This window comes from Artibeus jamaicensis, unplaced genomic scaffold, assembly GCF_021234435.1.
Source record: "Artibeus jamaicensis isolate MK-2021 breed Jamaican fruit bat unplaced genomic scaffold, CSHL_Jam_final contig_3176, whole genome shotgun sequence".
NCBI lineage: Eukaryota > Metazoa > Chordata > Mammalia > Chiroptera > Phyllostomidae > Artibeus > Artibeus jamaicensis.
In genome coordinates, this window is record NW_026521740.1 from 6975937 (window position 1) to 6998196 (window position 22260).

General features: G+C 41.5%; 1 pseudogene; it reads right to left on the bottom strand.

The window, feature by feature from the left end:
* Positions 1-387: 387 nt before the first annotated feature.
* Positions 388-1663, bottom strand: LOC119057873 (ornithine aminotransferase, mitochondrial-like; annotated as a pseudogene).
* Positions 1664-22260: the final 20597 nt, after the last annotated feature.

The window sequence follows — 22260 nt, forward strand, 5'->3', positions numbered from 1 at the left end:
AAATTCAATTATTATAATTCAACTTTATAAGGTTAAACCAGTGTTCTTTGTCAAATCCCATACAACTTTTTGAAATATAATACATTTATATCAACAAGGAAATTATAAAAATGTAAATAAATTATACATGGCTTGATTAAAAGGAAGCACGCAAAACACTTAATTGACTGTAGACACCATTACTTTCTCTTACACAGCAGACTGCATGATTGCAAATTTCCTTGTATTACATATGAACTGAGAACAATATATATTTTTAAAAAGTCCTTGAAGACAGAGGGTAAGTGGAACCTGCCTGAGTTGAGGCAGAAACACAGAGGCTTTTTCTAGGACTTCACCGAACTGCCTGTCTGCAACAGGCCCCCCGGACCCCTGCAGTCACTACCCTTAGAAAGACAGGATGGCCTAGATAATGATTTCTAGGGACTCCCGACTCTCATCGTCCTTGATGACAAGCAGAGGTGTAAACCTGATGATATTGCCAAGGGTCAGCTTGGCCCGAAGTCCATTATCTCAGAGTTGCAGTAATCTTTGGTTTCTCTGATAGCAACAACAGTAGTTACAGTGTCAGAGAGGGTTGCTTCAGGAGTTCACTTCCTAAGATGGCACCCATTTTGTCTGCATCTTCAGCAAAGTTTTCTTCTCTCAAAACCTCAAGGCACGCTGCGGCCGCTCGGCTGCCGAAAGAATTGCCACTGTATGTTGAGCCGTGCTCCCCTGGTGTAATGGTCAGTATGATTTCCTCATCACACAATGCTGCAGAGACAGGGTGTAAGCCACCAGGTAGTGCCTTTCTAAGAAGGACTACTAGATCAGGTCTGACAGTTCATAATCAGTAACCAGCCATCTACCAGTTGGGGCCGATCCTGTCTGTATTTCATCAGCAGTAAACAGAACCCGATGCAGGGTGCAGAAGTTCTGCATGCCTGTTAGGCAGCCTGGAGAGGAAACAGTAATACCCGCTTCACCCCGAATTCATTTGATCATGAACCCGGTGATGTCTGGTCCTGAAGAGCATGCTCAAGAGCAGGCAGATCATTACATGGAATGATTTTAAATCTGGCATAAATGCTCCAAAACCATCATAACTGCTTGGGTGTGTGGAACTGCGCATAGCAGACTAGTTCGACCACAAGAGTTTCCAGCTGCAAAAATAATCTTTGCTTTGTATTTCGGAATACCCTTCATGGCATATCCCCATCTCTGAGCAAGTTTGCATGCAGTATCTCCACTTCCACTCCGATATTCATAGGAAGAACTTTGTGGTAGTTGAAAGTTTAGTAACATACCCTTCATATTCACCAACTGCATTATTATAGAAAGCTGAGATGTTAAGGTTGATTTGTCTGCTTGACTTTTCAGAGCATTCACAGTCTTTGGACGACAATGTCCTTGCTTCGCAGCACTGTTAAGCACTCAAGAAATCAAAATATTTTCTGCTTTCTATATCCCACAGGGAAATACCTTTCTCTTCCTCTAGGGCTATAGGTAAAGTATGGTAGTTGTGTGTACCATATTTGGATCATAGTTCAAAAATGTAATGAGAGGATAGAGATCCTTGGACTGTATCTGTAGTTGCAATGTATGTAGCAGAAGCCACTGACGAGTGAACTCGCTGGTAAAGCACAGCCACAGCCAGGAAATGTGCTGGTGTGGAAAACATCGTGTCCTTCAGGCGGAAATGCCACCGACCAGCTACCCTTTCTTCCCACAGTTCAGATGAGAATACAGATTGTTAACTTGAGATCCAGGGGTGGTCTTCAGTGTTCAATAACTCCAGGTTGCACCTTCATGATCTGCCCAGGACTCACAGCTTCGACTGAGCTGGAGCTTCAATGAGGTTTAACTTATTTTTCAATACATACATCCCTCCTGAGCAGGTTAGTTGCATTCTTTAATAAACTGAATAGAAGAAATGCTATAGCCTACCTTTAAAGCAAAAATTGGGACCCAATTTAACGAGTACAGAATGTACTTTAAAAAGCAGTGGGACAGGATATTTGAAATCAGGCCTGTTCTATAAAAATCTAAGATATTTGGAAAAATTATTAGATCTCTCAAATTCATTGTATTTTAATACTTCATACCCCTAGCCCACGAGAGTGGAAATCAGGACAATATTGGCTTTGAAAGCTGACGATGGGATTGATTACCCCCAAAAAGTGACAGGAACCTTCCGCCCACACAAGTACCATGTCATTTTTCCACGAATTGGGCCTGCAGTGATTAAGTATGTGTACTTGAGTGTACTTCCAAAGGTTTGAGCAATCCATCTGGCAGAAGCACTCGACACTATGGGATTTGTTATTGTGGTTCTGTGCCAGCACCAAGACTTATTTAATTGCATTAGTCATCAAGCAGCAGTGCCACTAATCTTGGATCTTACTGAGTGCCGTCTGGCTTGTGTGTTCCAAAGACCAAACAAACAAAGCTGAAGCACTACAAACTCCTTCCACATCTGAGTCTGCAGCCTGGAGGTTCTGGCCCCAGACCCCGATGGTCCTACTGTAAGACTGTAGGGATCACCCCCATGCAAAAAGGGGCACCACTGAGGTTAAAATGATGAGTTGAAGCCTTCCAAAAGGCCTTGTCTACCGAAGGCACAATTGCCCCCAGTTATGTGCTAAAGCTCTCCAAATTCTCACCATTAGAGTGACATTTGTATATTTGAGAAATATCTCCAAGAAGCCCCAGGTTAAATGCAAATACTTTGCCTGGAATTAGTTACAAACGGACCCCTTAGTTCTCTGCCCACATCTGTTAAGAACTAGTTAGCTTCCTCAGATTGGCTACTGAGGGAGTTGATGTCAAGTGGGTTGGTTGTTTTGATAGGCTCGGAAATGCAAAGGCTGTCACCATGGGATACTGCTGGCTGGGGGAGATTGGGTCAGATGTGTTCTGAGACACTAGCCATAGGGCAAAACCAGAAGAGAAGGAAACTTCCTGGGTCATGAGTTAGCCTACATCCGACTTGACATTCGTACCTTCACATACCAGATATTAGACTAGAGCAGCGATTTCAACCTTCTTCATCCCATGGCATATGTAAACTAATTACGAAAATTCTGTGGCACACCAGAAAACATACCATGTTTTTTGCAGATCTGCCCAAAAAGTAGGTATAATTTCGATTCATTCACACTGGATGGCTATTGTTGTGTTACAGGCTTTTGCCATTTTTAAAAAATTTGACAATCTAAGGAAAAAGAGCTTAGTGCTTTAACTAAATAGCCAGGTAATGCATGTTTTTAAAAAATTCTTGCAGCACACTGGTTGAAAATCGCTGGACTAGAGCATAACCATTATTTCATGAAGCCCTTTAGCTTTGCCAATTGACACATTAGAAACTCACTCAAAACTTCCTCCCAACTCTATAGAAAGTTCAGCCAAAAAAAGAGGTTAAAAGGGAAGGCATAGGAGAAGATAAAAGAACAGACATTTTGTTTCCCCCAAAAAACAACCTTTTTTCCTCCTAAAAATTCCTTTTCTGCAAACTGTCCTGTTGTGAAAGACTGTGTACTTCCACCTTAGCACCCATGTGGAGTCCTCCCTGCACTTCTTTGGGATACCTCCAGGGCAAAACGATGCCAGCACAACTGTACTGCTGTTCATGTGAGAAAGAAGAACTAAAAAATATGTAGCCATCATTGGGCAAAGTCCATGATGGAGACCAACATGGGCGGTGGCCTCCCAGTGGATGAACTGTCAGCTAGAAGCATCTGCAGGACTCGGATGGGCAAACGTGAGGGAGAAGACGGGACACACAGCAATGGACAGTGAACAAATGCTTCTGTAGGAACATCATACCTGCCCACTGTTGACTTGAGACCTCTGATTTAAGGTACAGAATTGCAGTGTCATCTGAGTATGAGGTTTTGGTTCATTGTAGTGGATACATAGTTGAGGTAAAACATCAAATTTTATTAAATTAATCTTCACTATATAAAATAAATATTACCACCCACCTACCCCTTTTAAATGGCCCATTTCTGGTTCATGATAGAAGTGGCTTTCCTAGCAAGGCTCTGAGAGGAAAAATATTACTGAATATGATTAAAACTATAATTTACATGCTCATGAATTTTTTTTCAAAGTAGAAATCAAGGCAGATTTCATTCATGAGCTAAAAAGAAAAAAAGAAATTATTTCTCCACAAAAATAAACTTTTAGATGTCCTGATTCCTTTAAGAGAGAGAAAAAAAGAACTTTTCCCAGCCAGTCTCCTCAAAGAGCATTCCTTGGCTGCCATGATGCGCTCATCTGCCCCCTCTGGGTTGGCCCACCTTCACCCTCTCTGCTGAGCACAGAACAGAGCAGATTCTCTGCTGCTGGTACACTACAGTCACTGGCTCATCTAGGCAGAGCTTATGAAAAACTTCAGCTCAGATCTCTAAGATTTTTTTCCTCAAAATGATCCCATAGAGCAGTGTCTCTGACTATACCAAGAAGGTCCCTGAAAAGATCATGGTTTGGAACACTACAGAATCATATAAGTACTTCCTTTGCAACTCCGCCTTCACCTTGGCAGACATACACCCTCCAGTTCAGTTCAGGACTTGCAGTGACCAAGAGACTGAGATGAAATAGATTTGGCTCCATGAGCCTGGAGTGAATTCCTGGCTGAAAACCCAGAGCCATGACTTGAGTGGTCAGATTTCCAAAATACAAAAGGAAATATCAAGGGAAAGGGAGAAAAGAAAATGGGGTGTGTGTGCGGTGTCAGAGGTGTGTGTGGGTGGGAAAGGAGCATGAAACAGATCAGAAGCTGCCCCTCGCCTCCCACATTGACCCCCCATATTCCCAGTGCTGGATCGTTCTTGTTCAGCTCTCCAGATCCGCTGCCCACCCTTCTCTAACGTGAGCTTGCCCAGAAAGACTTGCCTTTTTGGATCTCATCAGTGGGTCTCCATGCCTTCTGACTTCTGGTGGGTTTGGCTGATGTGAAGCACCGGTGGGACTTCTGAAGCTAGAAGCGAGTGAAATCGCGGTTGTCATGGGTTGACTGTCCTGTAAAGAAAGCCACAGTTCTTGCCAGGTGGCTTCTCCATGATACCTGCTCTGGGTTCTGATAACTCCACTCCCATTTTGCCCTTCAGACCTAGTGGTGGAAATGGTGATGCTGAATCCCCGCTCTTGCCAGTTCTGGCGTCTTGTGGTGTCCTCTGTTGGTCCCTGAAACCCTGATCTCACCTCTGTAAATAACACCTTTATGAAACTCTACCTTAATCAATTTATTTGAGTTGTCATCAGTTTTCCATTAAGACTTGGGCTGATACAGGCTCTAAATGCAGGAGTTTTTGCAAAGAAAGTGATGAAGACCAAGCCTAGAAGAGGCAGGTTCAACCACAGCACAAAAGATACTGATGGCAATAGAACAGGCCTATCCTCTCATCTCTCTACATAACACAACATAAACAAACAGAAAAAGCAGTGAACTAGGACTCAGAAATCTCAGGATCAAGCCTGGGATTTGCTCCACCTTGGGTATGTGGTCTTGGTCAATTAATTAAACTTTTGTAGGATTCTGTTTTCTCACTTATATGACAGAAACAGTCTGCTCAATACATCTCACAGCACTGTTAGGAGAATCAAATAGCATAAGGGCTTTGAAAAGAAGGCTTCTCTGTACCTGCCTGTTGTAAAAATCTTGCAGGTTTTTCCAGACTTAGTCATAATACCAACTCCTTTGAAGATTTCTCTGAACCACTCAGGGGGCATTAATTCTCTTTTCTTTGTTTTCACATGGCAATTGATGCAAACCTTGGTGAAAGCATCTATCCCATTTTACTACAGATGGGGGTCTAGAAGTTTAGATGAGAAGCTCTTTAGAGGTTGAATTCAAAGCACAAGCATGGTGCTTGGTGCATAAAGATCTCAACACATGTACGTGGAATGAACGCATGAGTTCTTCTCTTTTCCTTCCACATCTTACAACATGTTTCTATGCTGCCATTCACCTCACTGTCACCTAGGTTTACGCTGCCATAGCCTTGTTCCGTGATGCCTGTCCTATTCAGAACTTCTAGGAGTAGCCCTCATACGTGGTTTAGATAAATGTGTTCTCCCAGGAATTTCTTTTCCTCAAAATTTGGACTGTTTTGCACATAGATTACTGTGCTAGGGGAGCTTTGAAGCAGGAAGGTACTAGAAACCTGAAACTTGGAGTGGGCATTTTCCAGACCATGTGAAAGCTAAGAAGGGCAGAGAATGGAGGAGGCAGGCAGAAACAAGGGAGATAAGGGGGTCACACCTCACTGACAAGTGGCACTTCTATTTTGGAGGGCTTTTTAGACCCTGGAAGGCAGCGTTACGTTTTGGTTAGCAACTTCACACCCTGGGACACTTCTCAGTGTCCTTCTATGCTGCCTCTGTACTTGAGCTAGCTTTGCTGGGATTTCTTGGCTACCCAGTGAGCTTTGATCGGAAGGTCCACTCTCAGTTTCCTCTCCTGATCCTGACAGGGCCACCGAGGTAGTGAGTTAAGCCTGGCATTAGACCCACTGTGCCCCTGCTGTGGGTACTTTGCACTGGTCATATATGGCTTGTGCCTTGCCTAATTTCTTTTTAATTCTCACCCAAGGATATGTTTATTTTAAAGATTTTGTTTATTTACTTTTAGAGAGAGGGGCAGAGAGGGAGAGAAACATTATTGTGCAAGAGATACACAATGGTGGCCTCTCCCATGCCCCCACATGGGGACCTGGCCTACAACCCAGGCATACGCCCTGACTGGGAGTCGAACTGGTGACCTTTCGGTTCACAGGCTGGTGTTTACACCACTAAGCGACACCAGGCAGGGCCAGGGCTGTTTACTGACCTTAGAGAGAGAATAGGGGAGGGAGAGAGAGACATCAATTGGTTGCCTTCCATGTGCGCCCTGACTGGGGATCGCTCCTGCAAACTAGGTCTGTGCCCTGACTGCAAATCGAACCTGTGGCCTTTTGGTGCACAGGACGAAGCTCCAGGCACCTGAGACACCTGGCCAGGGCTCACCAAGTGTCTTATATTCATGGGCTTGCTTTTTGTTCGCGGGGCTTTCACAGCCAGGACTGAATCTCTCTTGTATATCTGCTAAGCAAATGGATGCCCCTTGTCTTCGTCATCAGGTGTCACAGTCTTATCTGTAACCACCTTATTCCCACAGCTCATTGTCCCTTTTCTCTGCTTCATAGGTTCTCACATGTCACACAGTTTCTGATACCACGTGGATCTACAGCCAAAACCAAACCAAACCAAACCAAACCAAACCAAACCAAACAAAAAAACAGGATAAGGCCCTGGCTGGTGTAGCTCAGTGTGTTGAGTGTGGGCCTGCAAACCAAGGCACGACAGGTTCAATTCCCAGTCAGGGCACATGTCGGGGTTGCTGGCCAGGTCCCCAGTGGGGGGCACATGAGAAGCAACCACACATTGATGTTTCTCTCCCCCTCTTTCTCCCTCCCTTCCCCTCTCTCTAAAAATAAATAAATAAATAAAATCTTTAAAATAAAAAAAAACAGGGTAAGAAGAACAAGCAAAGAATGATGCCTTTAAGCAAACGGCATACACGACCCCCCAGTCTGAACCCTTTCTCCTGCATCTGAGTTAGCGTCTTTGTCGTTGACAGTAATTCCAGTGAGCCCAGCCCACCTGAATCAAAACAATATGATTGATTTGGGACTCCCTTATTGATTTGCCTCTGGGATCTGATGAAGGAAACTTTGAATCATTCCCCCCAGGGCAGCTAAGAGCCACCTGAACTCCTTGGAGGGTTAGAACCAACCAACCCATTCCCAGTTCTCAGGAAGTGCAAGCTGCTGGGGGCAGTTCTGGTACCTAGAGAATCAGAACTCGCCATACAGCTCCACACTGAGCATCAATTTCTATAGCAGTAGTTCGGGAAGTACTGAAACAAAGCGGGGGAAGAGAAACAGTGCTCATGGGAGAATGGCCTCAGGTGTGCGGCAGTCTTATTGTGAATGTGTTCACTTTTAGCACCTACATTGCTTATAATGTAGTGTCTGTGGGAAAGTCACATCCTTTGAGTGATGGTGTAGGTGCTTGCACTTTGCTTTTAGGAACTTCATGCAAATGATTTCATTAAGTAATTATCCATAGTAAAAGAGTCACTTCATATTTGATTAATTTTTAAAGAAACGAAGTCATGCCCCGTTACAGAGCCTGCTAGTTACCTTTATAAATATTGTAAGTTGCAAACTTTCTGGGAGAAATAGAATTTTTATTTTTCTTTCTTTCTTTTTGCTCCATAACGGCATTCACAATAAAAAATGATAATGCAAAAAAATATAGATAGCATGACCACTGACTCAGCTTTACTTTCAAGGATTCTAAGTACTAATTGAGGGTAACACAATGGCACTTGAGGGGGAAAAGACCAAAGAAGGGGAAAACCTAAAATCTTCAACCAGAAGATTGAGTTTGTCTTGAGCAGAGCCTTTCACCATCTCGTCCCCACGTCTGTGATCAGGGATTTGGCGCAGGCAGCTTGTGTTTCCTTTCCACACATGAACACCCAGTGCAGACCCTACAGGCCACAGGGTGGTGAACATCACCGCCAGTTACTAAGGCATTTGCTCCTTGCTTTCAAGTGAAGATCCAAACCTTGATGTTTATTAAAAACCTTATTGAAGAAACAGTGAATAATAAAATAGAGTTCAATGGCCCTTAAGAAAAAAAAATAATGTGGGCATCTTAAATAGAGGTAACGATAAACACATTTACCCTCTTAGTCCCTGGTGGCTATAAATCAAGTCCTGAAATAAAGAGCTTGGGTACTCGGGTGAGGCCTGCGACAGTGGAGTCACATTCCAGCAACATCCTGAATTCAGCATTGACCTAAGGCTAGTTAGTATTTAACATGTCTCACCCTCAGTTTCTCTATCTGTAGAAAGAAAAAAGAGGGAGAGCGATAGATCATTTCTTGGAGTTATTATGGAAATTAAAATACACATTTTATAAAAGTTCAATAGCTTACCCAAGGAAATTATTCCCATATATATGAGTATATATTCCAGTTCATTTGAAGCACATTCAACTCCCTAAGTTATAAAATATGTATAGTGGTGTTTTACTCCTTTTGAGCTGCTATACCAGGGAGCTATACTGTGACTCAGAACAACAGCAATTTACTACTCACAGTTCCAGGGGCTGGGAAGTCCAAGATCAAGACACCAAAGATTAGGTGCCAGGTGAGCCCAGCTTCCTGGGTCATAGTCCACTGCCTTCTGATGAGTCTCCAGTGGTGAGAGGGATAATCAGGGAGCCCCCTGGGGTCTCTTACAAGGGCACTGATCTCAGCCCTGAGGGTTTGACCCTCATGACCTCATTTAAACCTAATTACCTCCCAAAGGCCCCACCTCCCTATACCATCACAATGGAATTTGGTCTCAACGTTTGGATTTTAGGACACAAACACTCAGTCTGTGGCAAGTGGTACCTCCTATGTACTCAAACAGTTTATCTCCTCTCCACCCTGGAGTCCAGTTTATTGAAGCCAAATCAGAACCTTCCTTGTGCCTGGGCCACCGGATCAGAAAGAGGGTGATTGGATTCACCTGCTGGGGGTCAGACACGTTTTGTGCCTTCTGTTCCCTGCCTTTTCTCCTCTGTAGTTCATCTGATCCCATCCCAGCCTGTGTCCTCTATTTTTCTCTGCCATCTCCTTCTACCTAATCTACTGATTGTCCTCCAGTTTTCTAATCATGGTTTGTAAGCATAAAGAATAATCCTAAGGACACGTCCGTTTTTGAATGAAACTAAGTATTGGTTAACAAAAACCAAGGCCACCATTTTTTAAAAGATCAAACTAATATTTGCCCTGGCTGGGGTGGCTCAATGCATTGAACGCCGGTCTGCGAAGCAAAGGGTCACTGGTTTGGTTCCCAGTCAGGGCACATGCCTACGATGCAGGCCAGGTTCCCAGTAGGGGACATGTGAGAGGTAACCACACAAAGATATTTCTGTCCCTCTGTTTCTCCCTCCCTCCCCCTCTCTCTAGAAAAGTAAATAAATATACTCTTTAAAAAAAGGAAAAAAAGGTCAAACGAATCCCTTCTGAATTACAGCAGAAATCTCCATCTCACTTTTTCTCTCCCTACCCCCAATGCCTCTTTTTTCCAATTAATTAAATTTTTCCTCATTCATTAATATGCAAGATAAAAAGAACATTTAGAACCTACTTTGTAACAAATAATGGACCAGGGAAACGTCAATATGCTACTATAGACACTGAGCTTGGCCCCCTCAGGGACCTGAGTCTTACTGGAAAGACAGACAGTGACAATTCAAAATGACAAGTTCTTTGGGAGAAGTTACCACGGGAAAGAGGTGAGGGGATAGTGGATGCCAGGCACAGTGGGTTGTTAGTTTTCTCTTTTAAAAAAGTATTTTTCAAAGTCTTCTTTGAGATTCGTTATGGTTAAGATGGTAAAATGTAACCTGGATTAGAGAAATGTTAGCCAGTTTTGCTGCTGGCTGGCTAACTAGACCCAAAAGATATTAATGAATAGTCAGATTAACCTGTATAAATTTCTAGTGATGGGCCACAGGGCTCTAAGGCCTTGTCTTCCTCAGCTTTTGTATTAAAGTTTAATAAAACCATAGAAATCATTCTCATAAAATTATGCAGAAGATACACATCTGCCAGAAACAACTAACTTAAATGACAGATGACAGAATAAAGATTTATAATAATGTCAGTATGTTGAGACATTGAAACAAAATAAATCAGATCCAACTTAAAGGAGAGGAAGCCTTCATTCACACGTACTATTGTATCCTCACAATAAACATTCCTATTCTCTGTGCTGAGTATGCCAGTTTCTCTTCTTGCAACCAAGAGTTTCCCAAACCAAAACAGCTGGTAACACCAGCTTCTCAGGCGCCTGCTCTCAGGGGTATGGGGTTGCTGCTGGGGAGCGGAGACAAGAGGAAGTTGGACTCTGCGTCCTGATCCCGTGGTCTGGCAGAGGTAAGGGTGGTGAGTTAATTAATTTTGTTTGAAGTTGAAAGTGACAGAAATCAACCTCAACAACAACAGCAGCAGCAACAATGACAACAAAGCCCTGGATGTCATATGAATTCCAGAGATAAACCAACTTGGCGCATGTTGGAGCCAAGTGCTCACCGCGGGAAAAAAATGTGCCCCTTTCCGTGTCTGGACTTTTGTTCCTGTGTGTGGGAGCCTCTGTTAGACAGGTGCTCACCAAAGGGTAGCAAACATCTCCCCGACATTTATGACTCACATTCTACTAAAGCAGCAGAAGGAAGACCTCTCTCCCATTACTTCTAGCACAGCCCTGAGGTGAACTCTCACTGACCTGACTGAGGTCACTTCTCTGAGCTAATCACTCTGGGTGGAGGGGGGTGGCCTTATGTAGGCCCTGTGCCCACTCCCAGTTTGGCAGAGTTCGTTGCAGCAGATAGGATTATCACCATCTAAACCACAGGAGGTTGGTTCCCATATGAAAGAGGAATCCATTGAATAGAAGCAGAAGGAGACAGACATGGGACACGCAAACCCAACAGATGTTCATCCTGGAGGTAATATTCCTATTGTACTATTCATGATCATCCTTCAGAAAAATGAATGAAAAAGTGGTTAGAAGAACTAGAGATGAGAAATCCAATGAGTTTTAAAGCTTGTGAAGGTTGAAGAGTCTTCATAGAGAAGAGGAGGCTGTCTTGATTTCTTATCTTGAGAGGGACAGAAATAAGATCAGTGAGTAGAAGATTCTGAGAAGTAAATTTTAGTTCAACATGTGAAAAATCTTGTTCAGCAACGATTCAGTCCCTGGTCATGCTCTCCACAAAGAGAGGGACTAACCTGGAATTCTTGCTGCTAAAGAACCTTCCACCGCTTGGGAAGCTAAACTAGACGATCATGAAGATGCCTATTTTTAAGATCCTATAACTTTTTGATCTTTAAATGATATGACAAGAATGCAATGCACTACCTGGACAGCCTCATTAAGATCTGGCTGCTTCAAGCAACCAAAGCCCAGGGAAACTCGATTCTTCTGACCAAGTTGATGATGAGCGTGGTACATAAGGGCATGTGTCAGCGTTTGTGAGAGTGTAAATTTTATGCAACTGTGTCTTACTGCTGGGAAGGCCCAGAAAGCTTCTGGGAAGTTTTTTGCATTTCTTGGTTTAAATTTAAGCACTAAGAAGCCTCAGAAATGCACCCTATAGCCTGACTTGGAGGTTTCTATTTATAAACACTTTGATCATATTATGAATAAAGGAAGTTGGTTCACAGGGAGGAAGATTAATTTTATGTTCTGCAACGAGCAAGTCTGGTGGGTTTGAAAAACTCCATAATGAATGTTTCTCTAATTCACTTACAGTCTCTAAGTGATGATAATGATAATAGTAATGATAATGATTATAGCTTTCATTTATTGAGTGCTCACTTCTGATACTAGTAGCTAACATTTATGGCTATCTCTATAAAAACAGCTCACATTATTTACTGCGCATGATTCTAAGTTCTTTCCATGTATCAAATCATTTAATACTGACAAGACCCCTACGAGGCAGGTACTGTGATTTCTGTCATGCTTTCAATGAGATGATAAAGGCGCAGCATTTGGTAACTGGCCCAAATCTTATAGTTTTAGCAGTAAAATGAGTGCACCCCAACTAGTTGCATATATATTCTTTATGAGAAGTTTATTTTGTATTTATATGTGTTTGTTATAGTTTATGGCAGCTTAAAAAGGGTGTTTGACTATTTGCAGGCAAAATCACCTCCAACGATATAGCAACATATATCAAAAGAAGTATGGAAAACAAAGAATAATGTGTGTATATTACACTTTTTCAGATTAAAAAAATGGTATCATTGCTTTACACCTAGAGCTCCTTAACCTGAAAAACTCTCTGAGGTTGAACAAAAATATACTGAGTACATTCTTTGAAAATATAACCAATACGCTCTTTAAAAATGCTTCTTCGATTCCCTAACTCTTTAGGTTCCCCGTAAATGTGTGCACAGGCCGTTGCTCTGCTGTGAACAAGCATGTGTTTGGGCCAAAGGCAGCCCAGAGGCTCGCTAGTTATTACATCAAATACAGATCTCAGAACATACATTGTCAGACATGTAACTACATGGAGAATTGCAGCTACCTCTCTTGTTTAATCCCTGTCATCAACTGTATGTAAAAGGCAAAAATATGTTTAAATTTTGGATAATAAGTCAGAAAAGCACACCTCACCATTTTAGGTAATGTTAAAGCCTACTGAGTCTAAGAATAAGGGGATTTCTATATGTTCATGAAAAAAGGTCAAGGCTTCCCTTGCAAAGACCGAAATGCATGAATATCCATGTGGCTAGCACAGGTTCTCTTATCTTCTTTAAATCACACAATCACACTACGAAGAGCATATGAATAATTCCACTTTATAAATGATAAAAGTGGACATCAAGAAGTCACTTGTGCAAGGTCACGTCACCCAGTTAGCAAGTAGAAAATCAGAATTTGAGTCAGTTTCTCTCTAAAATGTGTGCTTTTACTACTTCCCATATCCCGGAATCCAGGACAGATGATGCACCTCTCCCTGAATTGGTCCTGGACCCTGGTGTGAACTACTTCCTTTTCTGAGGGGCAGATTCTGCCACACTGCCCCCTGCTGGTTTGGAGCATAAGTGGGTGGCATCAAGTGCCCACTCAGCTTCTCCTGATTCCAGAGTGTGGTAAGAATAATCCTCAGAGTTCTTACCTGCTTGTCTCCCGATGGTAAATTCCTTGGGTGGTATCCTAGGTTTTAGGGACTCCCCCCAAAGTGGAGTTTCTTCATTTTCTGCTGCTGAGGAACTAGTTCCTTAACAAAAGGAACTAGGATCATCGCCAGAGTGACAGATCCTATTTTCCTAAAGCAAGTGTTTAGGCAACAATTGACAAGAAGTAGGAGGTAGGAGTGAAATGTCCGTGACCATGACTTGTTAGAGTATCTTATGTCTTGCAATGAATCTGTTTTATTTTTAATCCTGTTCAGAAGAAAATGAAGCATCTGGCTATCCAGGGGTCTCCATATTTTTATAATTAATCTTTCAGTGGCTCTGAGGTGCTGAGCAATATTATATAGATCAAGAATTCACAAAATGGAATAATCCCCCTGAATTCTCATGGTTTATGTATCTATCCTATATTTGAGTGGAAACTCTGCTAAAGTGTGTGTGCAGAGTTTCCATGTGTCTGTCTGTTCTCCTCTTTACATTTCTTACTGCATATTTTAATCCACATTTCATAAATTTTATTGTGCTGAATACAATGACTTTCCCAGTGGACAGGCTGGAGTCAGTTCTAAAGTGGTGATAGTGACCTGGGCTCTGGGATGGAGGGCCATTCCTGAAATGGTGCCAGTCAAAATGGATCTTGAGCTGTGAAATAGCACAGCCGGTGTGGGGAGTGGGAGCAAGGTCATAGCCAGGAAGAGGAAAAGGCTGGCAGGGGAGAGAAGAGAAGTAGATAGAGAATGATCCGTGACGTCAGCTCCCTGGTAGTAAGACCCTACGACATGTGCCACAGAAGAAAGCGCCTGACATCAGCTGCACTTTGCATTTGCATTTGTTTCTGTACTATAATTTCCTTAAGGTAGAAAATAAGAACACAACTTATGAGCTCTTTGTAATAGTTTTTCTCTTGTGCCATCTCTACTCACATATTACCTTTCTGCCAGGCTCACTTCTCGTGGAAGACAGTTTTCTCAAAATGAAACTCAGTTCAGACCTTCCCAATGAAGGAATGAGCAAGTGCACACGGATTTATACTCAATGCAAATAAAATCTTAGCTCTTGATGTGTGGCTGTTATCCGCTTAATCTTGGCAGTTGGTTTCACTGCAGGGCTGTCTGGGCCTCAAAGGCTGTACGTGACCTCTGAGGGTCAGCTGAGGCCTTCAGAGAGCATGAATCCTTGTTATTTCCAGGGGTCTAAAACAGCATGTCCTACAATCATGAAGAAAGACAGCTCAAGTGCTGACTGCTTATTTTTCATCCATAATTGGTAACTAGGCAGAAAAATATAATATCATGCAGCGATATTGCAGAAGGGTTTGCCAAGTCAGTTAAGAGATACATGATACCTTATGTATCGTGATATTTCATCTCACCTTAAATCAATGGGCTCTTTGGTCAGCTTACTTTCACACTTTGTTCTTTCAACGTTTATCTCAGAGATCCTAAAGCTCTCTGTTTTTGTTTACAGGAGACATAGTGAAATAACATGGTGAAAATCAACCTGCTTTCATGTTACTGAAAACACAAGCTGTTTGAGTAACATTACTGTGAAATTTCTTTTTTTTTCTAGCGATTTTTATTTATTTGTAGTAAGAGGGGAAAGGAAGGGGACAGAGAGGGAGAGAAACTTTGATGTGGGAGAGAAACATCGATATGTCACCTCTTGCCTGCCCCCAACCAGGGACCTGGCCCACATCCCAGGCATGTGTCCAGGAATTGAACCAGTGACCTTTTGGTTTACAGGACAATGCTCAACCCACTGAGCCACACCAGCCAGGGCATTACTGTGAAATGTCCCCTGAAACTTCTGGCTCGCCTCTGTCCACTTATGTAGACACTTAGCACTACTTTGTGAGTAATCACATTTCCTCCATGTCACTCCCTCCGAAATTACTGTACTTTCTTCGTCTTTGGTGAGATTCAGATGCAGAATCGGATGAAGCTGGAGGGGTGGTTAGAAACAAGCAGCTCAAGGCAGAGTTTACAAGCAACCGCCACAACAGGCTGCGGGGCTGGCTGAAGCGGTAACAACGCGCGTGCAGTGGATGAAGAGGAAACTAAAAGAGAGGAGTGTCGAACTGTAGATACGTTTGTTGGTTCCTCAGTAAATGCAAGCGTATTGATGTGCTGACTGTATGCTCATGTGCAGGCGTGGGGACATGTCCTGGAGGAGCCAGGCAGCCCGCCTGCACGGTACACAGCACCTACGTGACTCCGCTGCGCATGCGCAGGAAGACAGCCTTCAAGGCTGTCTTAGAGACCGTTTTGAGCTTGGTGTTAAAAAAAATAATTTTATCATTCTTTTATTTTTCGTATGGGATTTGGTACTGAAGTTTGTTCTTTAATAAGTAGTTGTCTTACAGTACTGTTTTTTAAATCTTAAAAATATTACCAGGGAAATCAATTGTAAAAGCCTTGGAAAATAAGTATTTTTACATAAATGAACTACAATTGAGCCTTGAATAAGACAGGCGGGTGTGAACTGTGTGGGTGCACCTATACACAGATGGTTTTCTTTTCATTTTTTTCTTTTTTGGTTACAGTTGACATGCAACACTACATTAGTTTCAGGTGTACAATATAGTGATTAGACATTATATAACTTACCAAGTGATCACCTGCGGTGAGTTTAGTACCCACCTGGCACCATACATAGTTATTATAATGTTACTGACTATATTCCTTTTGCTGTGCTTTACACCCCTACACAATTTTTTTCAATAAATGCAGTTGGTCCTTTGCAATCTTGGGTTTTGCATCAGAGGATTCTACCAACTATGGATGGAAAACAGTATTTTCCCATTCCTGACTGTGAATTCTCAATCGCAGATCCCCCACCTTGGATAAAAAATGCTGTATTCGATCTGCTGTTGGTTGAATTTGCGGATGCAAAGGGTATATGATGGAATCAAAAGTCATCTTCACAGTGATGCAGATTTTCAACTCTGGGGGATTGGTTGGTACCTCTCACCCCCTTATTCAGGGGTGACCCGTAATTTGAAAATGTAGGTGAGAAAAAAGGCAGAATGGGGCAAGAGTGGAGGACAGTTAGGGGCAGGCAGGATCAGTGAGCATCCAGTTATGTCCGCACCTGGAGGGGGGCTCCAGGGTCCAGCAAGAGGTGGGGGGCAGCACCTGCTTAGGACGAGGTAGGCTTTGATTTATTCTGATGTGAAGCAGGGATCACAACTCAAAGGCAGAGGCAGAGAAGGAACTTCAGCTGCGTTTTGCCAGTTGCTGGAGCTGACTTCTGTTGGCTCAGTCATGACTGTGAGTACACTCACTCCAAGTAAAGCAAATACATTTTTAATGTCTATTTATGAAGAGTTTTCACATAGATCATCAAAATGAAACTTCAAACTGTTGTGTAAAATGGGTGCCATTTCCCAAATTATGCCTAAGAATCTTAGTTCTAACTAAAGTTCCCATTCAAACTCAGGTACCCTGACTCTAAATTTAGTGTTTAGAGTTCACTTATGCTGTTCACATCCCTGCGAAATAGCTGTATATTCATAATTTAGATCAATTTCGAATGTCTCCAGAAATAAACAGAATCCGGATGTCCCACAGTAAGGGTTATTCTTATGACGTTGGTGCAAGAGCCTTCTGCTACAAGGAACGTTTGCTTTGCAACAGAAATTGCTAACAATTTTGTAAATTAAGTTAACAGAACCATTTGGATAATGTTAAAAAGTATTTACCTAAACATGTTTTAAAACTTCATTTCCTGGAACCCAAGTGTTTAAATGACTGCAGCATGGTAAATACACAGTGTAATTTTGCCAAAGAGTTTATTTTGGCCAGAAACCACCAGATTGGTTAATTGGTTAAAAAAAATAAGTGAAGTCCTTGGGGAGAAAGTACTTAAAGATGACATTTGAAAAACCTTTTTAAACTTCAGTGTTAAATCTTTAAATATTTAGAGAGAAAAGTTAGAGGCTTGTAACAGTAGGGGACTTGCATAAGTTCATCTGTCTGAGCTCAAAATCATTGGCGTGTATAATAATTCCTGTAATGTATCCAGCTCTGAAATAAAATATTAGTATGATGTAAATGCAGAAGATTGGATAACCAGAAGATCCCCTTTGGGACAAAAAAGATTTATTTGACAGAACTTTTATTTGCACCAATGGTATTAATAAAGATAATTTTTATATTTGAAAAAATTAGGGGGTTCTGATTTTTTTCTTTATGGCACAGTTGTCAAATGAGACAATAAAAGAACTTATGGTGCCCTCTTAAGAGTTTTTCATCTTTCAGGCTATGCCCACACTTTGTCTGTCCATCACTGATAGTTACAGACAGCGCAGCATTATGGCAACAGTCTGAGGTGGCTGTGTTAACTGAGTGAAAATAAAATAATGCATTCGAAAGCTCTGGCTACACACTAGACTCTCAATAATCAAGTATTCAGTTCTTTGTGGAGCTGGAAATTTATGGGAAAAAGTAATTATTTAAAATTTTCACTTTCAAAAAAATCTTAAAATGTACAACATGCTTCAAATGTACAATAGGCTCCAAACAGACAACACACATACATGGTGTGCTTATGCATTTGAAGATGCCTTGCCCCAAAGTGCTATTTTCCCATAATAATGTAGTTTATGTGCCAAAGATTAACTGCAGACGTTGTTTATTTTGTCTTCATTAGCAAGAGCTGATGAGACCCAGTTTGTTTAGCCTCAGCTAAGAAAAGAGGAGGAAGCTTTGATTAACTCACAACACTTCAGTTTCGGTGAAACAGTAACCTGGAGGCAAAGGCAGCACAGGAACTGACTGTTTCTGAATTCCTGTGAGGCCACCTGGATCGCCCAGGCGCACTACTCTCACGTACAAAAACCACACGTAATTCTTAGCCCAGATTCTTTGTCCCATTTTTCCCCTTTTATATAGAGAAAGGGAATCTATATTTAAGTGAAAAATTAATAATTGGTGACTAGCTTATTTAATTATTTTAATGTCTTCATGAAACACCATGTTAGTTTTCATTTAAGAAATCAATTTAAAGTACAAATAAGCATACTTAACTGTGTATTGAGAAGAGAACTAATTTCTGATGAGCAGTAAATATTCACTGAACAGTTGTGAACAATAATGGCCAATGGCAGTAATTGAACAATTAGACGATAATGTTCAATGACTTGTAACCTTGATTGAAATTTGTTTCCTGAATCTTTCAAGCTGTATCAAGTCATGAAAGCAGGATTTATGCAGATTTCTTAATTTGAAAAATATTAACATGGTATTAGAGAAGCAAAACTAAGTATTCCTCTAGTTTCATTCCTGTAACAGCTAGATGTTAAACTTAAATATCCACTTATAATTGTAGTAGATAAAATGGGAAGGTTGAGGGAAATTTTAAGATATAAGACATGAAAAATGAGAGATCATAGTTTAAGGAAGGAAACACTTTTTAAAAAAAGATTTTATTTATTTATTTTTAAAGAGAGGGAGAAAAAAGAGGGAGAGAAACATCAATTCATCAATTGCATACCCCCAATTCATCAATTTCTTGCATACCCCCAAATGGGGACCTGGCCCACAACCCAGGCATGTGCCCTGACTTGGAATTGAACCTGTGACCTTTTTTGGTTTATAGGACCACAGTCTAACCAGCTGAGCCACACTGGCCAGGGCAAAACAATCTAAATTGACCTTTTGGTTTTTGTGACAATGCCCAACCCACTGAGCCACATAAATCAGGGCAAGGAGTAAATGTTTTTACCTTACCCTGGTAGGTAAATGTTACAGGCTGGAGACTGTGAATTGAACTGACGAAAGTCAGATTAGAGAGAACAGATTAACATCATATGCACCTGTGGAGCCTCACAGAAAAGAAATGGTTGGCCCTGGAAGCTTGTATACCATGTTAACAAAGGACGATAAATTGTGGAGAAGTGACAAGGTCAAGGGGTTTGGGCTTCTAGGGCAGTAAATCACAGGAAAGTAATTATATGGGACACACTAATGGAAGATGAGGATTATCTGTAAGGCAAGTTATGCAGACTTAAGTCAGCACTTTCTCCAGTGACAAGTGTCTTTTCGCTTCCTGACACAAGAGAAGGGAAGGGGGACAGCTTCACAAAGGGAAATATAAGCCTTGTTTCTAGGCAGAAAGGGGGAAAACAAAGTTTCTTCTACCTGCTCTTTCTCAATTGCCTTTACCTTAAAATAACCCCTATGCCAAAGTGGCATATTTGGGGGTAGAATATTCTGATCCCCTTCAACAGCATAGTGCAAAGGACAACAAAGTAAATACAGAATACTCAAGTGTCATCACAGGTATTATTTATCTTCTTGACACTGAGCTCTCCTGCCTAAGATGAAGACAATGATGCTGACCCCACCTAAGAGGTTGCAATAAGGACCAAATGGAAACTGTGTGCATGCCCTTTGTAAACTGTTAAGAACTTCATACATGTTGGGTATCACCTAGTAAGGACACTGTGTGGTGTAGACTCCATGTTAGTTTTTCTCAATTGAAAAAAAAGCATTGCACCTGGAGATTCTGATACAGAGAGGGGTGGGTGTGAGAGAGGCTAGCTTCTACTCTCTCAAGAAGATTGGGTTTTTTTTATATCCTTACATTAGTATTAACAAATTTTTCTTTTATTTGAAAATACATTGTGACATTCTTTTTAAATTACGCTAAAGATTCTTATGTGCTTCTCCCCCCTAACTCTTACCTCAGTTGACAACCTTGTTTAAAATGTAATAAATAGTTCTCCAGAAAAGTATTAGTGATGGTTCCAATTTGGGGGATAGGTGCCCTAGAGGAAATGGCACTTAAACTGGTCACAGAAGGAAGAGAAGCCTTGGGCCAGGATGAGGACGGTGGGAGACTGGTCTTCCAGAATAAAGTAAAAACAAGGAGAAGGTGAGAACAGGTGTGCAGAGAAATTTAATGGTGAGAGTATCTTAAAATATTTAAAAATATAACCTAAATGGTAATTTAACTCTTAAAAAGGATTCCTTCTGAAAAGTCAGTTTAATGAAGATTTTTAATCTACTTTTGGTCTGGCTATTTTGTTTTATTCTTTATCTTTCTGAAGAGCATGATCTAATTAATCCATAATTTTGAAGATGAAATTAAGTGTTAAGATGGCCCACATGTAAAGTTCTTTATAACAATCTATTCTTTCATCACAGAAGATAACCTTAATTTGGCTGAAGGCAAATTCGGTGATTTTTTTCAGTAAGAGCTTTGGGTTAAAAAAAAAAGTTATCCATTCTTCTGAAAAATGCAGCAGACCTTTTAGAATCAAATGAATATTACTTTTTTCGACCCAAGCAGCCAAGTAATTCATGCAAGTACCCAGCTCTGGTCTGGCACTGAGCCATGAAGATGCACTTTGACAGTTAATTTTCAAGTTGGTTGAAGGATATGTCAGTGAGATGCTTTTCTGTACTATGTCTGTAGAACAAATCTGTCACTTTGCCAGTCTTGATAATGAGACGGACTAGCCTTTCTAGAGACATCTGGGATATAAACTATTATGGCACACGTAAATAGTATCCTTCAAGTCTCTGCATATGATATAAATTCTTCCTCCTCTCTGGAAGCTTCTGGGAGTGCCTGGCAAGAAGAGGCTGCTTACTGGAGTTCAGGACCAAGCTCATCAACTCTCTGAAGTCAAAACAGTGTGTGACTGATGAGCCTTCAGGCAGATTTCAGGAATGCAGAACATTTGGTATATTTGCATATTGTACCAGGACACTCTTATTTGCTTTGCTGGTTAAACCAAAGCCAAGAACTTCCTGGGGAACCAGAAACACTTGGGTCCTACTATGGTTGTTTGAAAAGCCCTCCTCCATTCACTCACTCACAAACGCAGAGCAGATCCTTACAGTGGAGAGTACATTGTGCTGGGGACTTGGGATGACAAACAAGTGTAAACACATAAATCTCTGTGCTTAGAGGACTGTTCAATTTCTAGGGGAGACGGGAAAACACACAAACAAACATAATAAAATTAAAGGAAAAAAATCACTGCCATGAGACGTATTCATTCTATCTTTCAACAAATTTTACTGATCATTTGTCATCAGCCAGAAACTCTGCTTGCTTTGGTAAGGAGTTGATAGTTCAACTGGAAGCCACTGAAATGTTGAAACAAACACTAGCACAACAAGATTGTGCTTTAGAAAGGCCTGTCTTTGGCAAAGTGGTAAGGTTAGAGTCAAAGCAACCCAAAAGTGGATGTTTCAATAATCAAGGCAAGAGGTGAGAGTTGCTTGAACTAAGACAAAGATGTAGAAATGGAGAGAAGGGAACAGTCTGAGGAAGTACAATTGGAGAACTTGGCCAGTGATGAGATGACAGAGAATTGAAAGGGAGAAACCCTTGTCAGGCCCTTCTGTCAGAAGAAGGGTGTGAGTACTTGTCTGGGGGAGACATGGACATGACATTGGGAAATGAAACTGATGGTGTGGTTCCAGTTGGGGCAAGAACTGGAGAAGTTTAAAGATGCAGGGGAATTTGTTGATTCTAAGCCAGGGCAATGTTTTCCACAATGGACC